At 44.3% G+C, this 16,464-nt stretch overlaps 1 long non-coding RNA gene across 1 annotated transcript; it reads left to right on the forward strand.

Annotated features, from left to right (window-relative positions):
* The first annotated feature begins 312 nt into the window (after nucleotides 1–312).
* LOC129700158 (uncharacterized) lies at nucleotides 313–4,145 on the forward strand. The gene is made up of 3 exons (XR_008723986.1): nucleotides 313–587; nucleotides 1,294–1,423; nucleotides 3,789–4,145. It is a non-coding gene; the product is annotated as an uncharacterized LOC129700158 (long non-coding RNA).
* Nucleotides 4,146–16,464: the final 12,319 nt, after the last annotated feature.

Raw genomic sequence — 16,464 nt, forward strand, 5'->3', positions numbered from 1 at the left:
TCGATCGCCTCAATGCAGCTGTTTGACTGCCTAACCGCAGGAGAAGAGGCACGGAAGAAATAATACTTTTTTTACCTTCCATCACAGTGAGGAGGTGCCTGGAGGTGAGTCACTTGGGTTACATTGTGTTCAATTGTGTTTTTTGTTGCTTTTTTACTGTTATGACTGCATGGAAACAAAATTTTGTTCAAACTTGTTTTTGAATGACAAATAAGGAAATTCAATTCAATTCAATTCAATTCAATTGAATTCAATAATTCCACACCCTTTGTATTACACAACCGCGGCTGTGAATCACACAAGTGTTGAAATGTAAAACTAAAGTGAAAGAAGGTCTCTGGAGCAGGGAAGTTCCCTCCCCTGGGACGTCGAAGAGTTTGACAGTTTTCACTGCCGAAGAACATGCAAATGAGAGAGGTGAATCCCCATAAATAGGAGCTGACTGGTCCCCTGCAGGAGAACTTGATTCAGCTGAGAGTTACTGCATTGGGCAGAAGATCCTTCAGCAGACATCTCAAAGTGGAAGATGGGCAGAACAGCCGGTGTGACCATCCTCATCCTCCTTCTGTGTGCTGTCACTGCACAGGGTATAACGAGATATCTGTACCTGTGTTTTATTCCTTATTGTACTGTAGCACAAAGTATGAGTATATGATTCTCTGGTTCATGTGCTGTTTACAATGTGCAATGCAATTAAACTTCCAAGGGTGTTATATGCTCTTTACAATGTAACACTGATGTGTATGAGAAACCTTTAAACTTTTTTTGATTTAAATCAAATCTTTCTGTGTAATGCATGCATTTATATGGACATAAACTGATTAGTGATATTCGGCATGGTTCTGCCAGGGGGGTAGTTGAGTCAGGGACTATTGCAACGTTTAAGAAACATTTAGACAGATACATGGATAGGACAGGTTTAGAGGGATATGGGCCGGTTGGGACTAATGTAGGTGGGGCATGTTGGCCGGTATGGGCAGGTTGGGCCAAATGGCCTGTTTCCATGCATTAATGCCAAGCTGATCCAGCAACCTGACTGCAGAAGTAGAAGGAAATGCACCAGTGAACTGTGTTCAAACCGTATTTACAATGTTTTCCTGAATTGTAGCTGTTCTTTGGTATTTGATATTGAACTTCCAAATGAAAGCTCTGAATTTTTATGAAGGAGTTTGTGCAAGCATGTATAAGGCCAATTAATTATTCAAAAAAGCTGCAGAAAGTACCAGAACATTTTGTAGGTTTTGCTCCCATTGATTCCAGGATTAAACCTGAGTGAATGTAATCATTCCGCAGGTATCGAGCAGCAAGGATTACAAGGACGGTGCAACCGCACTAGAACCACATCTGCTTTTATTCTTCGAAAGTTGATCCGGAGCCTGAAATATATTCCAGGAGGAGCTCACTGTGAGAACACAGAGATAATGTGAGTAAATGAGAAAGCATCAACCAACCTTTCTCCATCTGTGACTGTGATGATGTGCACATTGAAGTCCACGGTAGAAGTTGGCCGCGGGCCGGTGGTGGAAGCTCCTTCTTCTCCCGGGTCCCCCACGAGGGATCCCGGGCTGCGAACGCCGCGCCAGCTGGAGCTCTGCAGACCGCGGCTTCAGGCTGCCAGCTGCCGCGGGCTAGCGAAATGGAGCGCTCCCCTCCAGCGAGCCCCAGCGAGGGCTCGCCCTCTCCATGACGAGAGTCCATGCTGTGCCCGCCGCTGAAGCCCCGGGCGCGTCTCCGGGAAAGGCCGCACCGATCCAACTAGGCCACGGGGGAGGCGACCTGGAAAAAGTCGCCTCTCCATGGAGGAGGCGACCGAAGCAGTTTCCCCCTTACACCCCCCACACCACCCCCCACACAAGACATACAGAAAACACAAAAAACATACTTTAAAACATATTAAAAAAACAAAAAAAGTTGAAAAAAACGGACACGCTGCTGACAGGGCGCCGGCTTGCAGCGCCCCCCACCGACCGAATACTGTATAGTCGCTACACAAGTAATAACATCATGCTGAAGTGTACTGTAAGTGATCTTTAATAAAACTATGTTGTACCATGTTGTGTGAATGACTGAGTCATATGCAATCAGCTGTGAATAAATGTAGATGCAGTGAATGTTTCCTCACCATGTCAGTCTAGTACTCCATGCTGGAGGGCACTGTCTGCTCCTACCCGCTGAACATTGCCACCAGTATTTGGCACAGGAGTACTCTCCCTGCATGTGTGACCCATACGCTGGAGTGCCAGCATGCGATTTGACTACGGTTTGCAACTGAGCTGAGCCTCTCACTCTCCTCACCCAACATTCATTGTTCATATTGAGCTTTAGTCACTGGAAGGCAGCCAAGTGCCAGAATGCTGGGTGCGGAGAAGGTGCAGGGAATAAAGGTTGAGGTAACTGGGTGGGGTAGTAATCACACAGAATGCTTTCTGCTGAATTTGTTATTACATTGAAACTTCCTTATTCCAAAATTCATCACAACCCTGTGTTGTGCCCCATAAATAGTGGAAAGGATAATAGTACATGAGGTTAGTTACATGTGCCAGGATATCCAGCATTTGACTTGCTCTTTTAGCAGGTGTATTTCTGTGGCTGTTCGAGTTGACTATTTGCTAAATTGTATTGTTGAAGAAACTGTAAGTTATATAAAACTTTGTTTAGACTACACTTAGTAGATTATGTACAGTCTGGTTCGTACACTACAGGAAGGATGTGGTACCAATAGAGAGAGTGCAAAAGAGTTTCACCAGGATGTTACTTGCAAATGAAGGCTGCAGTTATAACGAGAGTTTCAAAGGCTGTGTTTATTCTGATAAGAACGTAATAGGCTGAAGGGTGACTGAAAGAGGTTTACAAGATTATGAGGGGCTTAGATAGCATAGAGGATTAGAATACTTTTCTTACAACGGGGGAATATATATCACCAGAGGTTTAAAGTACGAGTAGAAAAAATATTGTGATCCAGGGTTGAGGTTTTTCACATTGAGAGTGAGTATTGAATTTTTGGAATGAGTTGACAGGGGTAGTGGTGAAGGCAGATGCTATTGCATAATTTTAAAGAAAGTATACAGTTATTTGGATAGGAAAGGAGTAAAAGGATACTTGACCAATGTTGGCAAATAGGACCAGTGTAGATGGTTACTGTGGTCAGCATGAACGTGGTGGATCATCACGGCCTGTTTCCTTTTGATTTAAAAAAAAAAAAATTAGATAATGCACAGAAAGAGGCCCTTCGGCCCACTGGGTCTGCGCCAACCAACAATCCCCGCATATTAACACTATCCTGAACACACTAGGGACCAGTTACATTTATACCAAGCGAATTAACCTAGAAACCTGTACGTCTTTGGAGTGGTGGAGGACACCGAAGCTCTTGGAGATAACCCACGTGATCATGGGGTGAACTTGCAAACTCCGTACAGACAGCACCCCTAGTCAGGATCAAACCCGGGTCTCTGGCGCTGAAAGCACTGTAAGGCAGCAACGCTACCGTTGTGCCACTGTGCCGCCCCACTTGCGCTGTATGTTTCTATAATTCTATGGTTCAATGAATTGATTAAGAGTTACGGGTAGTAGTGATATTATAACCTGCACAATTGTTGGGACGGATGGGAGAGACTCTCCTGCTTTCTCAATGTGTTTCATCAGCAGTGATGATATTTCTCAGCTTGTATAAGGTTAATTTTTAACTTATATAAAGTGAATTTTTATCTCACATTGTAATGTATTTACTGAAGATGTCATGAGGTACATTATAAATGAGAGAATTGAAAATTTATTTTATTTTTTAGGCTTTGGACGCAAAATGAATTAATTGAGTGAAGGATTGAACTCAATTTGACTTCTGGATCACCTCAACTATCACAAATGATGCAAATGAACGCTTCGCTTTTTAACCTCTGAGAGCTTGTTCTACAATTTCCTACTTTGTTTCTAATATTTCCACTTGTCAAAGCATGATGTCTACGCAATATGATTTTAATAAGTTCGCTATTTACATAAACTTCTTGCAATAGCTGCATTATTTTCCACAGTATATTTTATGTGGATTTTATCAAATTGTTACCTTGTTATTATATTTGCTTGCAATTGGCAATTAATGCTGGCTTGTCAATGAGAGAGATCCCAGAAAATTAATAAAAAAATAAATAATCTGCTGGAATTTTGAAAATTCTTTTTATTTTTCGCTGCATTTTTAGTTTAAAGAAAAAATAATTGTGTTTGTGATATTTTTGTATCTGGTTCGTTTTAGTTCTTGTGTTAAATTGCTTGATATTAAAGTTAATGAGTTTCATGGTTGACATGTTCAGCATGGACTCAGTGGACTGAAGGGCCTATTTCCATGCTGTACCTCCAGCTGAAAATAATCTTATGCAATTATTTGGTATAATTGACCCCCCAAGATACTTAATAGGAATACAGATAGACAAACATGACACTATCATATAAAGAGTTTATGATCAAAGTTTTGGTGAATAAGAAAGTAGGGCCTTGAAGAGATAAAAGCAGAGAAATAGAACGTTTTAAGGTATGAATTCCAGAACTTACAGATTTGGTAATATAGGGACCCACCCAAAACGTCACCTATCAATTCCCTTCACAGAGTAGCACAGTGATGTATCAGTACAGTTGTTGCTAGAGGCCCGATTTCCATCCTGACTACAGTTGCTGTCTGAATGGAGTTTGTACTTTCTCCCTGTGACCGCGTGGATTTTCTCCGGTTACTCGGGATTCCTCCCACACTCCAGAAATGTGCAGGTCTATAGGTTAATTGGCTTTGGTAAGATTGTAAATTGTCCCCAGTGAGTAGGTACCTTCCTTCAGTAGAAGTTGCGATTACTGTGGTACATAGCATTGTAAGGAATGACGATAAAGCACACACACCAAAATCCTATACTTCCAGCGGCGGAAGTCTGCAGGAACTGGAGGACAGAGATGTGCGGGGCATCCGTTACAGTTCCCGTTGGAAACGAACAACACTGCATCGCTAGTGATTTCAACGATGATGAATGACTGTATGATAGAGCAAGTATGGGGTGATCGCTGGTCGGTCTGGACTTGATGGGCCGAAGGGCCTGTTTCCATGGTGTATCTCCAAAGTCTGAAGTAAAGATTGGGTTACTTCAACACTTTGTGTTTTACTCGATTCCAACATCTATAGTTTCTTGTGTGGCCATCAGTTGATTGCTGATGAAAACCAGGAATCCTCAGAGTCATAAAAAATGAGGCCAGACATTGAAGAATTATAATCGTGGAAAAAGTCATGCAGGATTTGCAAACAACTCATTTTTTAACTTCAGTGTTGAGAAATTGTAAGCCAGTATGGATCAGTGCAGTGAGCAAAGTCAGGGAAGATGAAAAGGACTTTATGTTTGCAACAATGTCAGCAAAGTTCTGAATGAGCAAACAACTGCTTTAAAGATGAATGACAAACACATGTTCTTCATAAGGAATTGTTTTATTTAGATAAATGTATGCATTTTAAGAATTGTCTTAAACCCCTTTTTCACGGGGCGACTTGACGCAAGAGTTAACCAAAGTTGAACATCGTGGGAACCTCTTGCGATAACCGTACGGCATTCGTGGACCACCGTGGTGCTAACGGCAGGTACTCGTGTAACTTGGTGACTCGGGAGAAAATTCAAACAAGCTTGAATTTCTCCAAGAGTGACGTACACTTGTGGTTGAACATTGCAACATTATATGCACGTAGTGGCCCGTGCGATATCCGTACTGACTCTTGCGTGTACCGTGGGAACTCCTGCGAACGGTGAACCCGGAAGCTGGACAGAGGGGACAGAAGGTGAGTAAAAATTGTCTTCTGTGGGATCAAATTTTAAAAATAAAGATTTGCATCCACATATGGACATCAACTTATTCATGAGTTACGTTAATGAGATTCAAGAAAATACCATTGGGTTGTACTGTACCTAAATCAAATAAGAGGTGCTGAAGATCAATCAGTAATAATAAATATTATTGTCAGAATACAAAGGGTTGGAGGAACTCAACGGGTCAGGCAGCATCTGTAGAGGGAATGGGCAGATGACATTTCGTGTTCTTTCTCATTGGGTCTGCTATCCCAATGCACCCGTTACCTACCCATAGCCCCAACAGGGCCTCCAACTCAAGCCGTTCCGAACGTAAGATTCCAGCACTCCCCTGCCTCCCTCAGCAGTATGCTTTAAAAAAAATCAATTGCACTTCCCCTGCATGTTGCAATAGCGATTCGCCCTCCCCCTCCTGTGAGGTGAAAATTTCAGCGAGTTCCTGTCACAACATTGTATCAAAATGTGTTGGAAGCTGGCAGGAATTATTTTTACTGTCAAAATCTTGTGAAAGTTGGCATTTCTAAAGCGTTAATTGCGAATAACGTAAAATATAGGATGAAATATTCAGCGAAGCTGATCACTACTAGCCGAGTCATCATGACGTCATCAGTTGAAGCTGGTCATTTTAAATTCAAAGTCTTTTGATTTTTTTAAACATTAATCAGTAATAAGTCAAGAAATAAAGCATAAAATGTTAGTGAAGGTGTTCTCTGCCTTGAGGGGGAAAATGTGAATCAGAATATGTAAAAATCTTGTGAAAGTTGGCATTTTTAAAGCTTAAATCGTGAATAACTTGCCAAATATAGGATGAAATCTTCAGTGTAGCTGAGCACTGCTAGTCAAGCCATTGTGACGTCATCAGTTGAACTAGTTGTTATAAATTCACAGTCTTTTGTGTTTTTACAAACTTTTAATCAGCAATAAGTCGAGAATAAGTCGAGAAATAAAGCATACAATGTTCAGTGTTCAATGTTCCCTCACTGACTAAAGGGGATAAATGTGAATCAGAATATGTAAAACTGTAATCGTTACCACGTGGTGTTTTTTGCAAAGATGTATAGACAACCAGATATACACACACATATGCGTGCACATACACACACACACACACATATACACACACAAGATCAGAATTGTAATATATGATGTACTTTTGACTAACATATTAAGTGGCTCACCAAACTAACTGTTAAATTTTGCAACCATAAAGTCCCAAAAACAATTGTTCCCTGAAATCTGGCAAGACACTCTACAAAACCCAAAGTAATAAATAAAAATCCATGCAAACTGATAATGTCATGAATATGTGCTTATTGTGATTATTGAGTAAATTCAAGTCAAGTTTATTCATCACATACGAGGTGCAGTGAAATGAAAATTCCTTTCCATATTAATCAACAATCATATTTGAATAGTCTTTGTTTGATCTAAAGAAGATTGTTGAAGACTTTAAGTTAAAGGAGATTTAAACATTCCTCATTCAGAGATTTATCATTTTAAAGAAAACATTTAACATCAACAGTAAGTCATTGGGTTTGTTCAGAGTAAACATCACATGAGCCATAAATTCATTGTGGGTTTTTGCTATTGACCTACAAGAAGCTTCTTTTCACCAACAAAAATCGAGGAGAGAGTTGGCTGTCAAGTTAAATATATTGGAAAACAATCCAATTCACATCAGCAAGAGGGAAAGGAGACAGGGAGACAGTGGTGGGAGAGAGAGGGGGTGAGAGGAGAGAGAGGGGAGAGACAGAGGGGGTGTGAATGGAGAGGGAGAAGAGGGAGAGGGGGAGAGAGAGGTAAGGAGAGAGAGAAGGGGGAGAGTGAGGGGAGGGAGGTGGGGGGGGGGAAAGGGAGAGAGGGAAGAGAGAAGGGTGAGAGGTAAGAAAGAGGGGTGGAGGGAGGAGAGGTAGGAGAGAGATGGAAAAGAGAGGGGGAAGAGAGAGAGGGGTGGTAAAAAGAGAGAGTGATTTGGGGGGAAAGAGAGAGAGATGGGGGTGCAAGGAGAAAGAGGAGAGGGAGAGAGAGCTAGGGGGGAGAGTGAGGTGGGAGGGAGAGGAGGGGGGGGAGTGAGAGATTTTTTGATGAGAGAGAGAGGGGGGGAAGAGAGAGGGAGGAGAGGTGAGATGAGAGAGAGAGAGGGGGGGAGTGGGTAGAGAGAGAGGAGAGAGAGGGGAGAGAGATAGAAAGGGAGGGAGAGAAAGAGAGAGAGAGAGGAGGGGAGAGAGGGAGAGAGAGAGAGGAGAGAGAGAGAGAGGGAGAGAGAGAGGAGAGAGAGAGAGAGAGAGAGAGGAGAGAGAGAGAGAGAGAGAGAGAGAGAGAAAGAGAGAGAGAGGGGGGGGAGAGAGGGAGAGAGAGAGAGAGAGAGAGAGAGAGGGGGAGAGAGAGAGAGAGAGAGATCGAGTGAGATAGAGAGAGTGGGGAGAGAGAGGGAGAGAGAGGGGAGAGAGGGGAGAGAGGGTTGAGAGAGAGAGGGAGAGAGGGAGGGGAGAGAGGGAGAGAGAGAGGGGAGAGAGAAACAGTGAGAGAGACAGGGTTGAGAGAGAGGGGAGAGAGAGAGGGGAGAGAGATGGGAGAGAGGAGAGAGGTAGAGAGGGGGAAAGAGAGAGAGAGAGGGGAGAGAGAGAGAGGGGGAGAGGAGAGGGGTTAGAGAGAGGCAGGGGAGAGGGAGAGGGGAGCGAGAGTGAGAAGGGGGAGAGGGGGAGAGAGAGGGGCGATTGAGAGAGAGAGAGAGGCGGAATAGAGAGAGAGGGGGAGAGAGAAGAGAGAGAGGGATGAGAGTGAGAGGTGATGAAGGGAGAGGAAGAGAGGGGGGAGGGGGAGAGAGGGGAGAGAGAGAGGTTGGAGAGAGAGAGAGAGAGAGGGAGAGAGAGGGGGCAAAGAGAGAGGGGGGAGAGGGACAGGGGGATAGTGAGGCAGGGCTGCCAACTACCATGCATTGAGCGTGAGAATCACGCAATTCACCAAATTCTCACGCTGATCACAAATTTCTCTCACTCTGTTGTGAGAAATTCTGTGATCAACGAAAATGTCAAAACTCATATCAACTGCATGGGCCGCGGGTGTTGGAAGCAGAAGCAGCGGCGGGGACAGATGCGGACGGGGAAGCGTCGTGAGAGTCTCTGTGCCGAATTCGCCCAGGTGACCGGCATGGATCAGGCTGCGGCTTGGTGCATCCTGGTGGACAACCAGTGGCTGCTGGAAGTAAGTACCGAGCACTGGGTAGATACAGTGGAAGATAGTGGACTTCAAATGGGGGTGGTTGGTGAAAGCATCCTGCTTACCTGCTAGGTTTTCACTTACTGTAACTGCAGGAAAAATGTTCCCGATGCTGGGGGCGTTCAGAACCAGGGGTCACAGTTTAAGAATAAAGGGCGGGTGGGGGCAGTTAGGACTGAGATGAGAACAAACTTTCTTCACGCAGAGAGTTGTGAATCTGTGGAATTCTCTGCCACAGAAGGCAGTGCAGGCCAATTCACTGGATGTTTTCAAGAGAGCCATTTAGTTCTTGGGGCTAACAACATCAAGGGATATGGGGAAAAAACAGGAAAGAGGTACTGATTTTAGATGAATAGCCATGAACATATTGAATGGCAGTGCTGGCTCGAAGGGCCGATGGCCTATTCCTGCACCTATTTGTTATGTTTCTATGCTTGAGTATATGGCAATAAAACGTGATCACTTGATTTTGAATCATTCATGCATGGTGGAGGTATAATGTAGTCATAGAGTGATACAGTGTGAAAACAGGCCCTTCGGCGCAACTTGCCCACACCCGCCAACATGTCCCAGCCATGCTACATGCTTTTGGTCCATACCTCCAAATCTGTCCTATCCATGTAGCAGTCTCTTTTTCTTAAATGTTAGGATGGTCCCTGCCTCAACTACCTCCTCTGGCAGCTTGTTCCATACACCCATCACCCTTTGTGCGGATAAAGTCACCCCTTAAAAAGTTACCTCTTAAAAATACTTCATACAAAAAACTGACATCATACTTCTACAGTGCACTAAAACATGATTTTAAAACAACAAATTTCAAAATGTTCCTACCCTGGGAGGGGGGACATCCTTCTTCCACACCCTCTCCCCACTCGGTTGCTCCACTCCCTCACCGGGTACCCCCAAGGCCAGTGATCAGTGATCGCACAGCCTCCCCACTTTCAAAAATGCTCCAATCCAATTGAAAGCATATACAGTATATTGCATTCAAGTGTAAGTTAAAAGACTCGCTACAGTATGCATCATGTTGCACAACTTCAAGCTGAAAAATGCAAATGTTCCGTACCAATGGGAGGGGGACTATTCGTGCTGTATAGCATGTAACATGTGTATTCAGCTAAAATCGTTCCCCATCTGCTGAAGTGGAGGTCCTGCTTCTTTTTTGGTGCTATCCTGCATTCTGCAGTGAGCACTCCACGGATTGTCTGACAAGCCACAGCGCAGGAAATCATCTCGGAGTCTTCAAGTCAATGACTTGATGTATCATACAGACGCTGGTCTCCCAAGTCACAGGCTGTACCAGCAAGTTTTATGCTTTGAATAACCATATAGGTTCTGTATAATTCCCTATATTAGCGGGACCATGGCTGCATATGTCAGTCAGGCAGATTGAGGCCTGAAGCGGTGTCTTGTTGGATAAATTGCAAACCCCACAAATATATCGATATTCAGTGTTCCATCGAGCCAAAATGACATTAAATACTTTATAGTCCAACATCCATCCTGTGTTTCATAGATTTCACATGGGATAGTAGTTTCAAAATAAGATTAGGTAAATATCACAGAATACTTAAACTTCATAACACCCATGTGACTAACATATGCCACCCCCATAGTGTATCAACTTGGAGTTGAGCATGCTGATTGTGCACATTCTTACAATAACCTTTAACGTATAGAATGCACTGAGTTATAGGTAGTTGATACCAATTACTGAATATTGGTACTTATACAACCTGCATCCGCCTGCGTAACTGGAGATGGCATACCATACTTCTCATCTTTGAGCACTAGTATCAATTGTAATACAAAGTATACCCGACCAAAAATACTGGAGCAATGCTGAATACTGCCACCATCGTGATTTTGGTAGTTTCAGCTGAGAATAGCATACATTTATTGGTAATGACCTATATGGTACTAGAGAGGTTAATTCTTTGCATGTTTTAACTTCAGGAAATGCAAAGCCCAATTTGTACCGCTGATACACAGCTGCTATATTGTCAACTACATCTTGATGAAATAGAAAACTGCTTAATAACCAACGAGGTTGTTGCAGGCTTCTGTTAATTGCATCTCTTGCTCCAGGGCGGAATCCCTTGTTAGTTGATAGTTAAATGTTATTATCCAATAATCAGAATTTATAAGGTTCATATAGGTATCAATTATAAAAAATATTATAATTTAATTATTAAATAATATGGGACCCTTATTCTTAAAAATAATATTTGATTCTACTATAAAACAGTATAATTTTATTATTTAATAAATTTTAACCAGTTTATAAATATTTTATTTTTTTATTGTAACATCATTATATAGATATAATGAAAATTAATTTATCTTGAGAATCTGATTTTTTTAGACAAAGAATTTATACAATCGTTTGGAAATATACTAAAAATAATGTTAAAATATAACCAACTTAATAGGCCTAATAGTTTTTATAATATATTTTTTGCAATTGCTTTATCTAAAATAAATAATATCCCCATAATAATAAATTTCATATATATCATTAAGCGAATTTCCATGGGAATTGGGATATGTATTAAATAGTTTAATGCATTTTTTATATATTGTAATGATTGTTTAATTTTATATAATTGTAATAATTATTAATATCTATAAATTTTTTAGAATATAATTAATATTATATATAATTTGTTTGGATTTTTTTTTTCTTATTTAATTATTTTAATTGAAGATACAGAGAATGTTAGATATACCGTATTTAATAATTATACTTAAGAATGAATACTATATGGATGATAAATAAATATCCCAACTCGTATTTCTGATTGGTTATCACTTGAAATTTATATGAGTATGAATCTACCCATATGATTCTTCAAAATATTTTGGCCTATCCATTCATTTTTAGGCAACCCAGTGTTTACCATCATTCAGAAAGGACTATGTTCCTGAACTCTGAAGAGCCCAACTTCCGTTGGAAAATTCCAAGTAATGCTTGGAACCTACGTAATGTTTGTGTCTTTAGCAGTGTAAAAGTAATCACATGTATAATCTGTTTGTTAATAACAGATCATGAAACTCATGTTGTGTTCCATTGGCATAGACGTGAACAAAAAAACCACAGTCCCGTACGGCCCATATGAAGCTAAAAAATTACCCTCCATGTACCTGGCCTGAAAGTCCATAATCCCTACTGGTCGCGTACGAAGACAACTCCACCCAATTCCCCTCTTGGCTACTAGTATGTGTGCTTGTGGTAAGCCCAAAGGCCGTCTGAATGCGGGTCCTTTGTCTTTTTCCTAAAAAGATTGGGGACGTATAGTTCGGTGTACCCCGACCCAGTGAAGTCCCTTTCTACCGGTGGGAGTGTGGAGTCCATGGTTGCTTTTTCCTGACCTCTGCTTGGGTCTTGGTCCTGAAATTCCTGTTTCTCTTCTCATACTGAGACTGAAACCTGTAGAACCTGGCCTTGTAGCAACATTGGCCATAATTCTGAGTCTGGCCTGGAAAGACGACTATGATCATATTTCAGTGCCCAGCTTTCAAGGCTACCACCGGCTTCCAGTGAACCCGCTTACCCCCTATGGAGGTGTGGGGGTGTGTTGTCGCCTACTGATGAAGCTTGCTGTGGGTCGTTGTTTACCTTGATTCGTCCGACAGCTTTTGATTACGCCATTTTGGTGATTACCTGGGAGGGATTAGCAGGTGTGTTCCAATGTAAGAGAGGCGCTTCTCATCTTGCCAGGCACCTGTTGTAGCCATAGAACTACCGGCCGCTTCAGCGTTTTCCCTGGGGCCTGGGCACTTGTAGGCATGTAGAACATTGGCCTCTTCCAGGTATTTGGAGAGAGCAAGAGAGGACTGGAGACCAATGGGCCTTTTGGGTAGAAAATCCTTTGTTTGCGAGTACACTTGTGGCCATATGCCATGTGCTTCAGTATGTTCATACTGTTCACTTTCGAGATCAGTTCCCTTACTGATCACTCGCACTTTCCCCTCCACCCAAGAGTGAGATTGTTGTAGGCCAGCCAGAAGAAACCAGGTGCAGGCTGCTGCAGGTTCCCCTGAGGATACCTGCGCTGACATGCGCCTTCCAGGGGGCCCGGTTGGCCTATATCAGGTCTTGCGTTGGGTCAGACTGAAACTGACCGTGGATGCTTCCTCTACTCAGAGCAGGAGACCTTTGTGCAGCCTGAAACGTGGTGCCGCTGCCTGCGGGTTCTCATAATACTCGGGCTGATAACTCCCTCCTTTGGAGTATATCATTATAGAGCACATTTCTCTATCAGGTGCTACATGTGTGGTGGGTTTGAACATTTTAACCACGTTAACCATGTAGGAGGTAAACCTCTCCATCCGGAGTCCTCCTGGCCCGAATTGTTTGCGGGCTTTCTCCTTGCGCTCCCTTCCTCAGAGCGAGAGATCAAATAGTGGCTAACCCTCCAATTGGGTTTGCCTGGTACTCACCTAGCCCATTTTATTTTAATGAATGGGCCGTTCCTTCATGAACACTCCCCTCCCGCCAGAGAAGAGAATTAGATTTAAATAGATATTAACCCTCCAACCAAATGGGTTTGCCTGGGGTATGTTAAGGTATGGGGCCCTCTTCCCTGCACTCTCCCCAAATCAGAGAGGGCAGAATACAATTTTAGTGACTAACCTCCAACGGGTGTCTTGGTGCTGTCGGCATCAGTCCCACGCTGCTGGCTCCACTGCCAGCGATTCGAGAGGCGAATTTCGACTGCCACCCGCTACTCGCACTGCCGCGGTCTCTGTAGCGGGTCCCGTGGTCTGTTTCCGGTATCCCCGAGGTCATGACCGGGATTCCCTATCCATGACTGGGGTTCCCGCGGTCCATAGTTTTACCAGCGGCCCGTCCCGACTTCGCCCCCAATTTCCGCAGGCGAGCTCTGAAAATGAGTTTCCTGCAAAACAAAAACCAATTCCAGAGGTAAGTGTAAAAACTTACCTTGTTGGTTAAAACTTACCGCTGGACAGCGCAAATGCTGCCGCCAGTTGGTTCATTTGCGCAAAGCGAGTCAACGTAATGATGCGCCAAGTGAGATGACGGCCTTCTTCACGTAATCACTCACGTGACTCCGAAGTAAAATCAAACCAGGCTGCTTATCAGATGGTGCCACTGTCTGGCATTCCAATGACCCAGGTTTGATCCTGTCCTTGCGGGTTTCCTGTGTGGAGTTTGTACATTTTACTTGTGACTTCACCACCAACTTTCTTCCTGCCCTCAAATTCACAGATCATCTCTGACAACTTTCTCACTTGTCTTGACCCCTCAGTCTCCATCTCAGACTATCCACAGACATCTACTACAACCCATTGTATCCCACAGCTGTCCAGACTACATCCCACACTGTGTTTAAGAAGGAACTGCAGATGCTGGAGAATCGAATTGATGCTGCTGCACCCGCTGAGTTTCTCCAGCTTTTTTGTGTAACCTACATCCCTTCATCACAGTTGTTCTCTCCATCTCCCTCCGCCTTTTGATCGCAAGATATTATCTCCACTGAGGACAATCTGAGGATAGAAAATAGACAATAGACAATAGGTGCAGGAGAGGTAAAACATCGTCGTCCTTTCAGCCAACAAACCGCCAGTTAATGTCATCACTGGATGCTCCTAGCCAATCAAGTACCCACCACCGTTCCTGACTTCTCCCCGTAGCACCCTGACTGCAGGCGTCTATGGACAAAAGCTTATGCTCTTTTTTTCTACGGAAACAACCCCCCCCCACCGCCCGTTATAGTTGGATATATATTTAATCATTTGCATCAGTATTAAAGATGGGGATAGCCAGCACATGTGTAAAGTGGTAACATCATTGGACAAAGTTCAACATGGATTTACGAAAGGTAAATAATTTCGAGACGAATCTTTGAGAAATTTTTGTTGAGTATGTACTATAGTAGAGTGGATAGGGGCGACCGATTGGATTTGATGTGACTGGACTTTCAGGAGGCTTTAGACAAGGTCCACATAAAAGATTAGCTATACTAACAAACTTAAAGCACACTGTAATTGGGGGTTTCAGTATTGGACCCTGGATAGAGAAAACATGCCTTGCAAACAGGGAAAAGCAAAGGAAGATTAGGAGATAAGAACGGGGGTGCTTCTTCGCACTGGCAAGCAATGCTAGTGGGGTACCGCAAGGCTTCAGTGCTTGGACCACTAAAAGACCCAGCTATCCTATATTTACTAAACTAGTGGTTTTCGGGCTTTCTGTGCTGCGGTTTTCCGACGAGTACGACGCACCTACGGCCGGCATGTTTTGTGTGGCCACCTCGTCAGAGCCCCCCTCCACTCGCGTGTGTGGTGCTGAGGGATTTTTTCCCGTCCGATGAAGAATTGACAGCAGAGATATTATATGTTTTTTACATCCATTCCCCATTCTCTCTTCGTGCACCCCGAGCTGTAGGGAGGGGGAGTGACTATGACAACAAATAGGAAGTGGTTGTGCCTTCAATCAGTCTCTGCAAGATTGGTGCCCTCAAACCCCCACAAAACCACCCAACTAGTCGTGCTCAATCAGACTTGGAATGACACTAACAAATGTAACTACGCCTGTTGAGACCTCGGAAGGTGGTGGGGAAATGAAAAGGAGGCGGAGAGGGGTAACAAAGCACTGACTGACCAAGATAGTTTTTTGGGTTGTGGTTGAAGTAAAAATGCACTCTCTCTCCTGCCCCCCCCCTCTCCTTCCCCCCCCCCTCCCCCCCCCTCTCTCCTCCATCCCCCCCGCCCTCCTTCTCCCCCCCTCCTTCTCCCCATCACCTCCTCTCTCTCCCCTCTGCTATCCCCTCTCTCTCTCCCCCCCTCTCTCCCTCTCCCCCCTCTCCCCCGCCCTCTCTCCTCTCTCCCCCCCCCTCCTCCCCCCTCTCCTCCCCCCCCCCCCCCCCCCCCGCCCCCGACCCCTCTCCTCCCCCCCCCCTATGTGCCTCCCCCCCTCTCCTCCTCCTCCCCCCTCCTCCCCCCCGCCTCTCTTGTCCCCCCACCTCTCTCTCCCCCCCTCTCTCTTCCCCCATCCCCCCCTCTTCCCCCCCCTCTCACCCCCTCTCCCATCCCTCTCTCCCCACCAAAACTCGATCACCCCCCACGGAGTCCCCCCACCGCTCTTCCCCCCCCCCTTCTCTTCCCCCCCGCTCTTCTCCCCCTTTCTCCCCCCCCCCCACTCTCTCCTTCCTCCCCCCCCCCACTTGGTCTAGTTTACAAGATTATTAATTATCTGGACGAGGGAATTGAAGGGCAACATCTCCAAGTTTGCTGATGTCACTACGCCTGGGGGCAGTGTTAGCTTGTGAGGAAGGATTCTAGGAGCCTACATAGGTGACTTGGATAGCTGCTGTGAGTGTGGCAAAATGTTTGGCAGATGCGGTGTAATGTTGCTAAATGTGAGGTTATCCACTTTGGTGGCAAAAACAGGAAA

This window comes from Leucoraja erinacea, chromosome 1, assembly GCF_028641065.1.
Source record: "Leucoraja erinacea ecotype New England chromosome 1, Leri_hhj_1, whole genome shotgun sequence".
NCBI lineage: Eukaryota > Metazoa > Chordata > Chondrichthyes > Rajiformes > Rajidae > Leucoraja > Leucoraja erinaceus.